Source organism: Anguilla anguilla, chromosome 11, assembly GCF_013347855.1.
Source record: "Anguilla anguilla isolate fAngAng1 chromosome 11, fAngAng1.pri, whole genome shotgun sequence".
NCBI classification, from domain to species: domain Eukaryota; kingdom Metazoa; phylum Chordata; class Actinopteri; order Anguilliformes; family Anguillidae; genus Anguilla; species Anguilla anguilla.
The window spans coordinates 15,110,122-15,123,868 of record NC_049211.1 but is presented as its reverse complement, the minus strand read 5'-3'; the positions used below and the strand labels follow the sequence as shown (position 1 = coordinate 15,123,868).

Genomic DNA, 13,747 nt, shown 5'->3' with positions numbered 1-13,747 from the left:
TTTCAAGCGCAAGTCAATGGGACGAATTTTAAAAACATTTAGTAATAAACGTAGTCACATGATTAATAAAACGGAAATTAATATCAAGTTGATCAGTTCATATTTAATATTTAAATAAAACCGCGAGACCTACCTAGGGTTGATGCTAGCAAACGATCAAACATTAGCTTGCTAGCTAGCTATGCTGACAACTGCTAATACCACTCATTTTAAAAACTTAAAATTTTAAAATAAATAAATAAACTTGCTCAGTTTTACAGTTTATATGCATTCTAAGTCCAAAACAGATCGAATTGCCATTACATATGATGGCATGATATATCACAAAGTATATTTAAAGACACAGACAAACGCAACTCATAGTAGGCTACCTCTTTCGATCTTCGTCGTAGATGTTACGAAAACATTTGCGCATGCGTTATTGGTATGAACTTAACAATGTGTAAAGTGATTTTTTTTTTAAAGAGCAAAATGCAGATGGTTAATGCATTACTGACGTTGAAAGTCTCAGTACTGAGTAACCTATATTGAGCTACACTGAGAGTGATCATGAACCTGATGGACAAGGCCGACATGCACAATGTAGGAATCCTCCTGTCTGCCTTGCATGTTTTAGGTCCAGGCCAAAAGGACAACCTTCTTAAAGAGGAGACTGATATCAAGAGCCCCCGCGATTTTTTTGTGAATCCAGGGCAAACGAAACTACTACCTGGTTGAAGTGACCAAGGATAGACAATGTTTTCAGATCTCTCTTATTATTGTCATCTCTGTTAAATAGTACTGTATGGAATTGACAAGGATACTAAAGGCTAAGTAAAGCCGCGTTTCCACCGCAGGAACTATACCCCGGAACTAGGAACCTTTTGAGGAACTCGGTGCGTTTCCACCGCAGGAACTAGGGTCTAAATTTAGTTCTGGGGGCTTTGTTTTACCCCCCAAAACGTTCCTGCTCGGGAGGTAGTACTTTCGAAAGTACAGGAACCTTTTGGGTGGAGCTTGCAGCGCTGAACATTTCTGATTGGTCGAGTACTCGCAGCATTTGTGTTGTATTTATTTTCCGCCATTACCCGCCATGTTTGAAAACCAATTTATTTTCATAATAACTTCAAATCAAACTTGTACGTTATGCGGCGCAGTAGCCTAGTTTTGGTTATAGCCTGTCAACGTCTTGGAATTATAACGTGTGCTCTTCTGTTCTTTTCTTGCTTTAGTATTCGTTTTATAAAATGCTAAGCATTCGTGCTGGGACAGCATATTACGTAGGCTACCAAAACATTCAAACGGATTAATTCGGTTGCTGAATATTTTCTTCCGGATTTTCTTTGTTATCCCGTTGTAATTGACTCAAAACGTTTGATACAGTTATGTGAGGTATGCGGTAGTTCTGCATAATTAACATTGATGATACAGTACAAGCAAACTGGAAATCACCATCCGCACTTTTTATCCGCGTAAACTAACAGGTTAATTCTAGTAATCTTCCCTTTAGCTTTTTCAGACTGCCGTAATTTTACTGACATTTTTCAATTCCACGAAAAGACCAGGAAGACTATGGACTAATTTATGGTGCATAGTTCGCATCTGGAGGGCACACTTCGCTGCTCGGCTAGCAGTAACTTCGAAGGAAAGCAAACGGTGGCTGTACCACTACTAATTTACATTTTCACGCAAGTCCGAGTTTTCGTTCTATTCTTGTCATTTTGCCATTAGCCTATATGGAATTGACGACGAGAAAGTAATCAAACAGCAAATTGTTTACAACGTGTGCATGTTTTCTGCTGTTGTTGCCAGTTATACATATAAATGTGAATGCATTCTGTCGCTTCGGATGTCAAGACATGAAAGCGAATGTTCGCATAAAAACATGAATGTGTTTGAGAGGATATATGAAAATCAATAAATACAAAAGTAACCATATATAGTCATTGTTGGTAACCCGTTGTATAAGTGGAATAAACCCCTCCGGGCTGTCCCGGTTATTAGAAAACAATGTAGGCTACTTCGGTGGTAGAATGGGGTTACGGAAGAAATCATATGACAGACGGACCGACGACAACGTTGCTTTTTCATACGTCAGTGGGCTAATTTGCCTAATCTTCGCGGTACTTTAGACCCCGGTGGAAACGCAGACAACCATTGGCTGAAGGAACCTTTTAGTTCCTGGTAAAGTAGTTCCTGGGACTGAAAGTTCCGGGTAATTTCGGTGGAAACGCGGCTAATGAGTGGGGTCAACCCGCTTTTCTGCCGTAGGTATGGAGTTTAGATGGGGGTTGTACTCCGTTTAATTAAATCTATTTCATTGCTGTTATAGAAGAAAATGAGTCTCCGCATCAGGGCCGAAGATGGAACATGGTATTAATGAATTAGCCCGCTAGCCTTGAATCCTTCTGGCTTTTAAGTAAAGTCATAGTGTGTAATTTAGTACCTCCCCATTTAATTTCTGCTTTGCCAAAGTATTTCCTTTTGAAATGCATTCCTCCTTTATTCCTCCTTATTTGTTAAAGTTGTTCCTAAATTCACTTGTTTTCATGAAGTTTGGTCTCAGACAGATCTTAGTTGGAAGAAGACACTGCAGGTGTGGTTTAAGGCAGCCTTGTGGGTCCCTGACTGACCAGGGGAGGAGTAGGGCACTGGTGAGCGATGACCTGCTGTCATCATTCTGGCTAGCTCCCTTCACTGGATGGTGCTAGCACTAATTTTGTGTCCCTCTGTCATAGGAACATTCTGGATTCCATTGTAGACCATGGGGCTCTGGCATGCAATAGAACAGTGCCTTGACAAGATTAACTGGGGCACACTCTACATTTGAGCACACTCTTTTATTCTATTTGGGGCAACAGACTCAAGAGCAGTTTATCTGGTTGTTAAATTGGACTGTGTAATTTATTATAAAATTTTAATTCACTAAAGGTTGACTAATTCTGAAAGTTTACCAGTCCACCCGCTGAATGATACCAGCAGCTGAATGATTTAAAGAATTAATTTGTTTAAAACACGTCTTATCGTCTTATATGCACTGTTGATATGTATTGTCATTTATATACCTGACAAATTCTCAAGTAGTACTAGTTTGGTAAGATTCCATAATGGTGAGTATGGGAGGTAAAGGAACAGTACAAAAATTAATATTGCATATTATACCAGTGCCAATCTTGTCAGCCCTGGTGCAAGAAGGTCCTGACATTGCAGTATGTGCTGTAATGCATTTCAAAATAGTCACCCTCCAGCCTTTTCACACAAATTTTGTCATTCAAAATACTTAAGATACTTACTACTCTAAGTCATACATAAGTATTTATTTGCATTTTATTGTTTAAAACTTACTTAGTCAGTTGACATGTTTTAATAAATTAAACCACTAGATGGCAGTGGCAGTGGTTTGGCTCTCCTGGTATTGGAAGGACGAGTACCGCACATATGGACTGTATAAAGCCGCTTTTCCACCGCATGGTACCGGCTCAATTCGACTCGACTCTACTCGCTTTTGGTACCAGGTACTTTGTTCCACTGCAGATAGTACCCCTGTCAATGTAGCTGGTCATCATTAGTCATTAGTCGTCATTAAAAATATACCAGGTACCAGGTACTATCCACAACTTTTGCCCGATGGAAAACAAAAAAAGTCAAGTTGAAAATGCGGTGGAAAAGCGGATTTAGGTACCGCACTAGAAAACTAGAAATCCTTGCACTTCTGCAGGTTTATGTTAAACATGACCACTAGGTGGTGGTCTTTTCCAAGTGATCACATTTTATCAGTTCAATACCCCCCTAAGCAAAGAGAAAGCGGTGCCTGAAATGGTATGTGTGATATAAACTCCGAATATACATTTTAAATGGAGAAATTTGGAATATAATACAATGTAGGAATACAAAAACAAATGCACAGTTTGCTTTTATTGCCTGTGCATCTATGGTTTGACAAGAATGCCAGTGTTCTATTTTTCTCAGACTAGTGGGAAAAAGAAAGGAAAAAGCCCCTGCTCTACCATGTGTGGGAGCTTGACTGGGGATAAGCCTGGTCCTGTGTATTTCAGGCTTGTCTTCACTTGGGCCCGGTGGTCAAATTCCACCTGGGCAGGTAATGGCAGAGAATCATCCCACCGGCATACACACATGAACGCGTGATTGCATGTACTTGTGCATGAAATGAGCTTGCACATAGTGTTCCCTTTTTCATTTTCACCTGCTGTGAAGACCTGTGTCGCAATGTTATGGAACGATTACAGCAATGACACTGTCTTGTTGCTCTTTTTGGAATTCTCTTATGATTGCATTATAGAAGAAACACTTAAGGAAGTCAGCATGAGAGGTTTGTTCCAATATTGGGAATTTTAATTTTATCTCTTCATTAATGCACTGATTTATTTATATATTGATTTGTTCACGGTTCAAATTTTACAAATATTTGTATAAACTCATACATTAATTAAATTCACTATTAAGTACACATACATATGCATCATAACAAGTCATTCCTCTACAACACTCAAATAAAGACTTCCTATCCAATTACTGATCCTTGTCAACTTCCCAGCTCCCGATCACACATTTCTTTCTGCAGGAAAATGTTTTAAGTATGAATATTTTTGACCTGATGAAATCATGAGTGCACAATGTTTTCACAACTTTACACAGCCTCGAAAGAATGCTTTAAAAACATTACCAGGCTTGCTGACAGTCCAACATGCACTCAACACAGGATCTTTGAGATGCTCTAGACATGCTTGCACAAAACCTGAACCATCCAATATTGTGGTACCCTGTATTTAAGAGATTGTACATTAAATGTTGCTATAATTTACTTCTGTTTTTAAAACATGAAACCAAAAATACACATAAGCTTATATGGTATTATATTATTGCCACTGTTCATATTCTAGAAATAGAAAGTGGCAATTTGACACCAGAACAGATTGTACTAGAAGACAACTTGCTGACAGCACGAAAACAAACAGCATTTCATTTGTGTTTGTTAATGCCTTAAGGATGTTTTTTAATCATCATTGAACAGCCCTGAGCTACAGAACAGCAGTCTGTTCTTTAGGCCGACAGCACCAGTGAGCTACAAGGAGGGCACAGGCCATGGTCATAGCTACTGGGGGGTACTGTACCTCTGGGCTGGATGGAACAGGACAGGATATAGTGTACTGTGCTCTTAGCAGGCTTCATGGAAAGGGTAACAGCTGAGACCACAGCACAACCTTGCCTTTTTAAAAAATGCATATCAGCCGTTTAGGGTCGGGGAGGTTGTATGTGTGTCCATGGTGGGGTGGGTGGGGAGCGGGGGGGATGGGGGTTGGAGAGAGGTGTACAGAAGGGGTGTCCGGATAGGGTTTAGATTATTGTGGGTGTTTGACGTGACAATAACAGCTGCGAGGACAAAGCGCAGGGCAGGCACAGACACTGCACGCTGTGGACCCCCCACCAACCCCCCCACCACCACCACCCCCCGCCAAGCGGCACGTGCCCCCTGATTCATTCACAGAAAATGAGGCAAAAGCGGTTGTGGTGTCAACCCCGTCACTGCCCCCATTGTCCCCTCGGGCCCCCGTTCTGCCCTGCCTCACTCTCAACAGCCCATTAGAATTGGAGATTTTTTTTTTCTGGGGACACACGAATACCATTTGTCTTTTTTTTTTTTCATTTTGTCCCTTTCATAAAAAAGAACAAGAATCCGGATTGAAGGAAGAATTAGCCTCTGACAGGCATCCTGAAGTCAATCTGGCCTCCCCCACAGCCAGCAGACGCCCAGCTTGCTAACTGAACTAACGGCAAATAAATCAACCCTGCAAAGCACACACACAGTTTGACTGGCAGACAAGGACATCATCTGCATTCAACAAACTGTTAATTGACATATCCTTTTTTGCGAGTGCAATACAAAGGGAAACATGCAGAGCTATATACAGCTTACATGGTTAGGGCCCTTTACGTTGTTTTCTATCATTCTTTACGTTACATTTAGCAGGCACTCTTATTGAGAGCAACTTGCGTTGTTTTCATTTTTACATATCTGTTCATACCGTTGGACATTTAACTGAATTAAATCAGGTTGAGTACATTGTTCTAGGATATCCTAGGCAGGATCTGAACTCACAACTTCCGAGCTATAAGCCCAGTCTCCTAACCATTATGCTATACTGTTGCCCTGTTCAGTGTTTCAATAGAGGATGAATGAAGACCAAACTGATGTGATGGTGGATGGATGGATGGATGGATGGATAGACCGATGAATAGTACTATACCACCTTTTCCCCTTTACATTGCTGAGCATGCCCCAGTCATATACGTTACCTGTACACAGGTGACATCACATGACTCTGGGTTCTAATTATAATATAATCATATCAAAGAGGAGGAACTGTGGGACCTGTATTTGTTTAGGCAGATATAGAGCAAATGGGTGGTTATGAGCCTCAGGCGCACTGCTAAATAAAATAAGTCGCATATAGAGGAGCTGAATGGGAACATGTCATCTTCGTAGCCTTAATGGCCCTGGCATGCCCAGGCTTGCTGGCTCATTTCTAGCCAGGCCTGTTTGCGTTAGCTCATTCTCTGCTGTGTGAAAAAGGCCCTGTGCTGAAGCCTTGCAGGGCCTGGAGAGAAAATAGGTCATGTTCCCTCGCTCCCAGACGTTTGTGTCTGTTGCTGTTTTTGCTGCATTGTGTTCAGTCCTCATCCGGCTCTCGTTTGGCAGAAAGCTGCAAAGAGGGACCGTGCTCATTATGATTTCCTCTTGGTAGCTGGTTGTTTAAAGTTTTCTGATGCCCTCAATTTTCTTTTGTTTTTTGTTGTTTCTAATGTATTTATTTTTTGCTGAGTTGCTGCTCAGGGAGTGAGGTAATAACGAGAATAACATTCAATCAAAAAGAAAATAGTGCCAACAATATCTTTATCAACGGCTAATTTTTTTTTAAAAAGAGGAAGTGAAAAGACACTCACAGGTAAGATAATGAATATTGTATCACTATCCACAAGGGTGTCCGCTTTGCTAAATTATGCTTTTTTCCATGACCAGTGCAGAGTCTGCCCCGTATTGCCCCTAAATTCTGGGCTTTTTCCTTGGTGTCCAAGGGCACCCCACTTCCCCTGATAAATCACCAGGAACACAATAACCAGAGAGAGAGGCACTTTGTTGCTTCAAAATTAACTTCATCCCAATTAATCTGCCAGACAATGCTCTCTCTGTCACACTGTTCTTCATGGCTTAAGGCAGAAAACGTGATGGAAATTAAATCTGTTTTAATTAATTGGTTGTAATGGCTACAAACAAAAGTGGGTTGTTAGCTGTGTGAACATTTCACTGACTGAACTGTTGATGTGGAATGTTTCCACTGAATGGCCCAAATCACAGTGGTGTGTTTGTCATGGCAACACTAGTTACTGTTGGGGTAGAAAAGTTGTTCTCTTTGTGACTTCTTACTCTGCATTATGCCTGTTTAATTTGGAATATGTTTACTTCCTGAATTTTAATGCAAATACTGTATTATATGCATTGTTAACAGAAGTGTGGAGTGATATAATATCCTTAACGATTCATTATCATTTTTATGCCACTGGATGTTTTACAATGTAAAACAGGATAAACAGGATCCCCCTATTTTTAACATACTACAAACATTCACATACATAATTAATTCATTCTTTCAATAGTAGATGTTTCCCTTTTCGCTTCACTGTGAATTGACAGCCAACTGATCTGACGTGTTTACTTGCATCATTCTAAATTCACAGTACATGCACTGTATGTAGCCTGTGGTGTTTACATGTACTGTACAGCCATGGAGATATGTTGTACCTGTGTAGCTATTTCAATCATTTAGTTAATTAAAGCTGTCTGGGATCATTTATTCAGATGTGACTCAGCCGCATGTCACAGAGTACAGAAGCGGGTGACTGTTTTAGGAGCTCAGGAACCCAATTTTTAAGGTGGCCCAGTGGCTTTGCCCTGTTGTTCAAAGGTGGGGCTCCACCAGCAGTGTCCCCCAGCCACCTGGATTCATGGATACTGGAGGAACATGTTTGTCCTGCTGTTGTTTCCTGGGAAGATGAGTTGGAAAGACGGGGGCGTGGAATAGTGCCTGGGGGAATTATTTTTCTTTCATGTGTAGAATGAAGAGTTGGCTGTTTGAAGAGGGAAATAAACAGTGAAATATTCAGCATAATCTATGCCTTTGTGGCTATAGAACCACAGTGGAGGCGTGACGCTACCCGTGCTCAATGAGAAACCAACTGAACCGGTCCAACGGTCTCAGACCATTGTTTCCTGGTTGGCCTATAAATACACACACACACACACACACACACACAAATATTCTGCTCTTGTAATGTCCCTTTAACAAATGACCCAGATTATGCCACTTCATTTGGTAAAACTTGACTCATCTCTGTTTTACTGTTTGCCATATAGTTATCCAGCTATAAGAATTATCACAGACAATGAACATTGGCCCCAGTTCTCTTTGCATCCCTGTGTCACCATTGAGCCTTCCTACTTCCTTTCATTTTATCCATTCTGCTTTCACTCTTTCAACTGCTGTGTCACTGCTGGACCAGTTGAGTAGGGCTTAGGCCTTAATAACACTCTTGCTTAAGCCATACACAGTTATGCTACATGTATCCTAGCCACATTTTTGACATTCTCCTCTGTTTACTATTCAGGACTGTTTCTGTTGTCTTTGCCTACATATTACGCAATTTTGGCATGGCTGCTATGTGCCTTATCATCATAGCATTCATGTAGCAGACACAAAGCCCTCAAACCCCTCTCTTCCTCAGACTTTTCCTTCTCATGGAAGAACAGGACAGTACACTTACTACAGCTCATTGGTCTATGAGGTGTGTGAGGTCGATCCTCTGTAATACATCCTACTGTGCAAAATGAAGCAAGTTGGCAATTAATAACAATGACTGCATTTTGAAATCAGCATTATCTTTGTAATTGCTCTTATTATTTGTTGCTATTAGTCATATATTTTATATAGATTGTCTTATATGGGTTGATCTACATAATGTATACAATATGAAGTACCTGTGCAATACATGGGCAGCAGTGTGCTGCATTGGTTAAGGGAAACGGGCAGGTAATGTAAAGATATCAGCTGTAAAACTCATCTCGGTGTCATTAGGTACTCACATTGAATTGGGTACATATCCTAAACATAAATGATAGGTCTAAGAGGCTCTGGATAAGAATGTCATATACAATAATGATGATGATCATGACAATCATATGGCACAATTAAACAATTAAAAGCAATTCCTCTCATACCATGCAGAAATCAGCCCAGTCACCGCTCAGAAAAGTGCCCATGTACTGATCTACATCTCTCCCCCAATTTTACTTGCATCTTCAGGTTTGATCATCCTCATTCTCCAGAAGACAAAGCTGGAGAGACCGAGGTGAGCTTTGGCACCTTTGTGTTGCATGGAAAACCGTTCAGACTAGTGAATTAAGTAGGGAATCTGCAATGATTACTACAACCCCCACCGCCCACCCCCCAACCCCACCCCCGGCTCCTCGGGCCCCCATTGTGCCCTGGGCCCGCTCCCCTGGGCTCTGATCTCTCTCGCTGATGATCGACCCGGTAATGAGCGCAGGGAGCAGAGACAGTTTGAGCGTGGAGGGGCGTGACATCACTGGGGAATGGCACAATGAGCCTGGCGCATGCAGGCCTGACCTCTGACCCCTGGCGTCTAGTCGCGCCCACATCCCTCCCTCTCTCCTGCCTTTTCCAGCCCTGCTCCTCCTGGGGCTCCGTTTCAGATGGAGGAATAGCCACAGCAGCTGGCTGTCTGGAGGAAACAGGAAGGAAAGATGTATAGAAGGATCAGAGAGGGAGATTAAGAGAGAGAATCCAGGCAAGAGGAAAAATAAAGACGAGGAATAAAATTTAGCTTTATGATTATTTTTCATTTTCTTATGATTTGCCTCCTTTTTTATTGCTTTTTTCTGTGATGCTTTCAATAGGAATGTTTCATTGCAAAGGCTCCTATTCGACACTTTGATTCAAGCTTAGGTTTGCTATTTAAATCTATAAACGATGGTATTGTAGTGTTGAAGGCCCATTGTCATTGTCATCCATCCCTGTCAGAACCAGCAGACAAAATTCACCCCAGTCCACCCCATCCCACCTAAACCTGCCCGAGAGCTGTTGTAGCCAGGCTGTAAATCTCCATCTGTCGCAGCTCAGCAGTCACCTGACCTTCTGCTGCCAAGACCTTGACCCCATGACCCTGATGAGCGTGCCTGCTGGTCTATCACCGCCCCCTCCTAACTCCCCGGACACACACTGCCACTGCAGCCCCTCTGGCTGCCTCTTCCTATTTCTATTCCCCCATCTCCTTCTCCTCGTTCCCCCTGGTTGCTGCAGATTGGAAATAATCACCCTGCTTAATTCAACACGCATCTCTGCAACCCAACATCTGCTGATCCTGTTCTGCTGAACCAAAAAACCACCATAACTGCTTCTCCATTTAGTTGTCTTTTAAAAAGGTTTCAAAAAGGATACGGTGAGTCTTGTCCTGATTGTCTGAACAAAATTACTCTGCAAGGATGAAACTGCCTATAAAAAATAGAAAAGATTTTAATAGACACATGCCTAAGATAAGTGCTATAAATATCTGTATAGTAGGGAGATCGGGTTCTAAAAAACAACACTATGTATGAAACGGAAGTCTAAAGAGAGGCTTGACAGCGATGACTGAAGACCAATGTCCTGGACTGGCCTTCAAGATATAAGCAGAATGCACAGTGAATACAAGGAAGCTAGACTTATAAATAGATGAAGTAGTGTGAGATGGAGGGCAGATAAAATCATGTCCTGCAAACAGACAAAGAGGAAAAGAAGCTCTAGTGAAAACACATTGATTTGATGTTTCCTAAAATCTACCCTTTAAATGATATTTCAGGAAAACCACTGCAGTGCAGAGGAGCACTGATCTAGTGTGTTTGGGAATGATGATTGAGAAGGGGGGAACTGTGTTTTTGTTGTTGCCTCTCTAAATTGATAGAGTATCAAGTACATAACCCTTTTACCATGTTGCCTGTGTGAATTGGCAACACTGAGCTATTCCTTTGGTCTGAACACTTCTGTAGGCAGAAATCTTTAATAACAGTACACTACTAGTGGTATCTCTGCCCTTAAATCCTCGTGATGATTTTAAGACCTGAAATCAACATCCTTTCAATATGTCTGCACAAAGTCATGTGACTAAATCGTATATTTTTTTACTGTTCATTTTTTATATTTGAAAAGCTATTGTTCATGTTTTATCCATGTGCAGTTTAGTGACTACCAAGAAAAACATGAATTAAAAACATGAATTACATTTATAAATTAAACTAAAATGTGGTCACATGAGGACAGGGCACTGTAAAGGGGTGCTGACTGACAGTGGCCCTCAAAGTATATTATAACATAGGATTTTCTGGGGTGGTGGGGCCCAATATGTGATCCTTTCACAGGGACCAAAATTCCTGGTGGCACCCCTACATGAGGATGTGGATCACTGATTGCATAATTTTCCAAGAGTAATCTGCCTTGCTTCAGAAAAATAAAACAAAAGAAGTGGGTCTGAGAAGGTGCTGTGACGGAACAAAGCAAATTTCAGAACAATGAAAGCTTTCTCCTGGAAAGGGTAGGCATTCTCAGTGTCACCTGCAGTCAGCAGCATACTGTAGGAGCCTCCAATTGTTTATTGACTTCTAAATGAAGAACCATGAACATGGTAGCGCATGCCTGCCCTTGTCTAGAGCCTGAGCTTTCACAACAGGTAAAGTGTTGTACAAATATACCAGAGGTATGAAAATGAATAGCTACCTACAGATAACATTAAGAGATGTAAACAGGATTTCTTTTTTTAATGAACTATTTGGCCAATCAGTCATCATAGGGGTTGAGGGGTATAAATATTTTCACTATTATAGAGCACAGAAAAGCAGAAAACATTGTCTGTGAAAACCTAATCACATAGCCATGCCTGATGGAGGAAACAGGGGGAAGCTTTGTCACTGTGTCCATGACTTTGCCAAAATTTCTTCCTGTCTGGTCCTGCCCTGCCTAGCCCAGCAATGGTGTGAGAGATAAGGTCTTCTCTAGTTAACTGGAAGTCATTAAATCACACAATAATATGGCTCAGAAATCAGATATCCTAAATTCAGTTTGATTGTTTGCCAGTTTGGAAATAACACCTGTATATGAGTGAAAGGTAGTTATATGCATTTATATATAACATTTTTTCTATCCCTATTCGCCTATATATTGGCAAATAGTTTGTGTATCCCTGAGACATTTCTTCTGGCTGTCTGAAAAGGCAGTAGAGTACAGCTAGCTCGTTCATAAATCACAAAGATTTATGAATGGACAATTATGTAACTCTGTGAGTGAAGTTCACATTCAAGTTTAAAAGGTGTACTACCTTCTATATTTCATTCTTTGGTAAAATTCAAGAAGCCAGACCATAGTGTTTTGTTCAGATTTGCCACAAAGGTCCACACAAACTCCCTAGACAGAAGGAGCAGGCTTAGGCCTGAGTGGGGGATGGAGGGATGAAAAGGGATTGTCAATCGGGATTTGGAAGCCCCTGGGAGTGTATTATCTTCAGAAGAGCTCAGACTACCGCGTGGCAGCTCACTCTGGCAGTTTAAACTGTGGTCTGACAAAGGGGATGCAGCAGTCCCTCCTCCTGTGCTGTGTGCCACTAATGAGAGGTTAAAGAGCTTGCTGCTTGGGTGGAGGTTTCTTGATGTCCGTCTCTTCTGTTTTTGGCTGGACCACAACAGCGGGGCCATCCCTACAAACGCGAATGTCTGTGACTGAGTGAGTGATGAAGTTACACCATTGGTCAGCCGGATGTTAGGTCCAGCCATATACTAGGTTTTAACCTGGTCTTGTTATCCTCTCCCTAGCAGTGACTTTATATGATTGAAAAAGAAGGAATTGGCACTTTGCGGTATGTGTTCAACCAAAGGAATCAATGTTGAAAAATGAGGTGGAAGATACCCTTCTGGATGAAAGCTTCATTCAGGCTATCAGCTAATCCAAATGCACAGTATGGATTCACTGCTGGGCACATCACTGCACTGTGGGTTAGTGTCTTATTAGGATGCACCAACTGTGAGACAGACTAGCGTACTCTCATTTTGGTTGCACTCTTCATAGCTGCTTTTAGAAATGATTCTGATTTGCAAGGGAAAAAAACTAAGATACAAGTCCCAGACCATGAGTTTCTCCCTCGCACACACACACAATGGATGCATGACCACACACACTATCTCAAACTGTATGTTGCACTCTTTTTGTCCCCTTTTATAAGGCCAATAAAAATAATCCACAGCTTTTTCAAAAATAAATCAAATTACTCTTCCCAGAGATGGAGAATCAAGACAGATATCCACACATCTCAAAGATATATTCATGTATTTTGGAATTTAGACTCTAGTGCTTTGTATTATAGGACTATATTTGTAGTCAGAAATGATATAATTGATTGATTCATGGAGTACAAATTTAAACAGCTCACAGTGTGACAAGTCAGTTTTAGTAAAACTATGTCAGCATCAGCCAATCCTTCCTGTTCTCCAGGCTTTCATCCAGCAGATAATGGAATGAAGACCCAGAGCTATACAGTTTACTTACAAACAGAACTCACTCTGCTAATTAAGGGAAGCATGCAATAAGGTCATGGCAGTGAGCCTATTTCCTCCTGGCTTATGCACAAAAGGGAAATGCTGTTCAGTGGCAGG

General features: G+C 41.3%; 1 protein-coding gene across 2 annotated transcripts in view; it reads left to right on the top strand.

The window, feature by feature from the left end:
• wu:fa11c10 (protein FAM110B) overlaps positions 1-13,747 on the top strand; it is a 38,366-nt gene that overhangs the window by 2,583 nt on the left and 22,036 nt on the right. Inside the window, exons 2-3 of one of the 2 annotated variants that reach the window (XM_035382613.1) lie at positions 5,666-6,944; positions 9,357-9,402. The gene's annotated coding sequence lies outside the window, so the exon portion shown is untranslated. Of the gene's footprint in view, positions 1-5,665; positions 6,945-8,823; positions 8,839-9,356; positions 9,403-13,747 lie in introns of those variants that run through there. The other variant, XM_035382614.1, reaches the window with a different exon arrangement.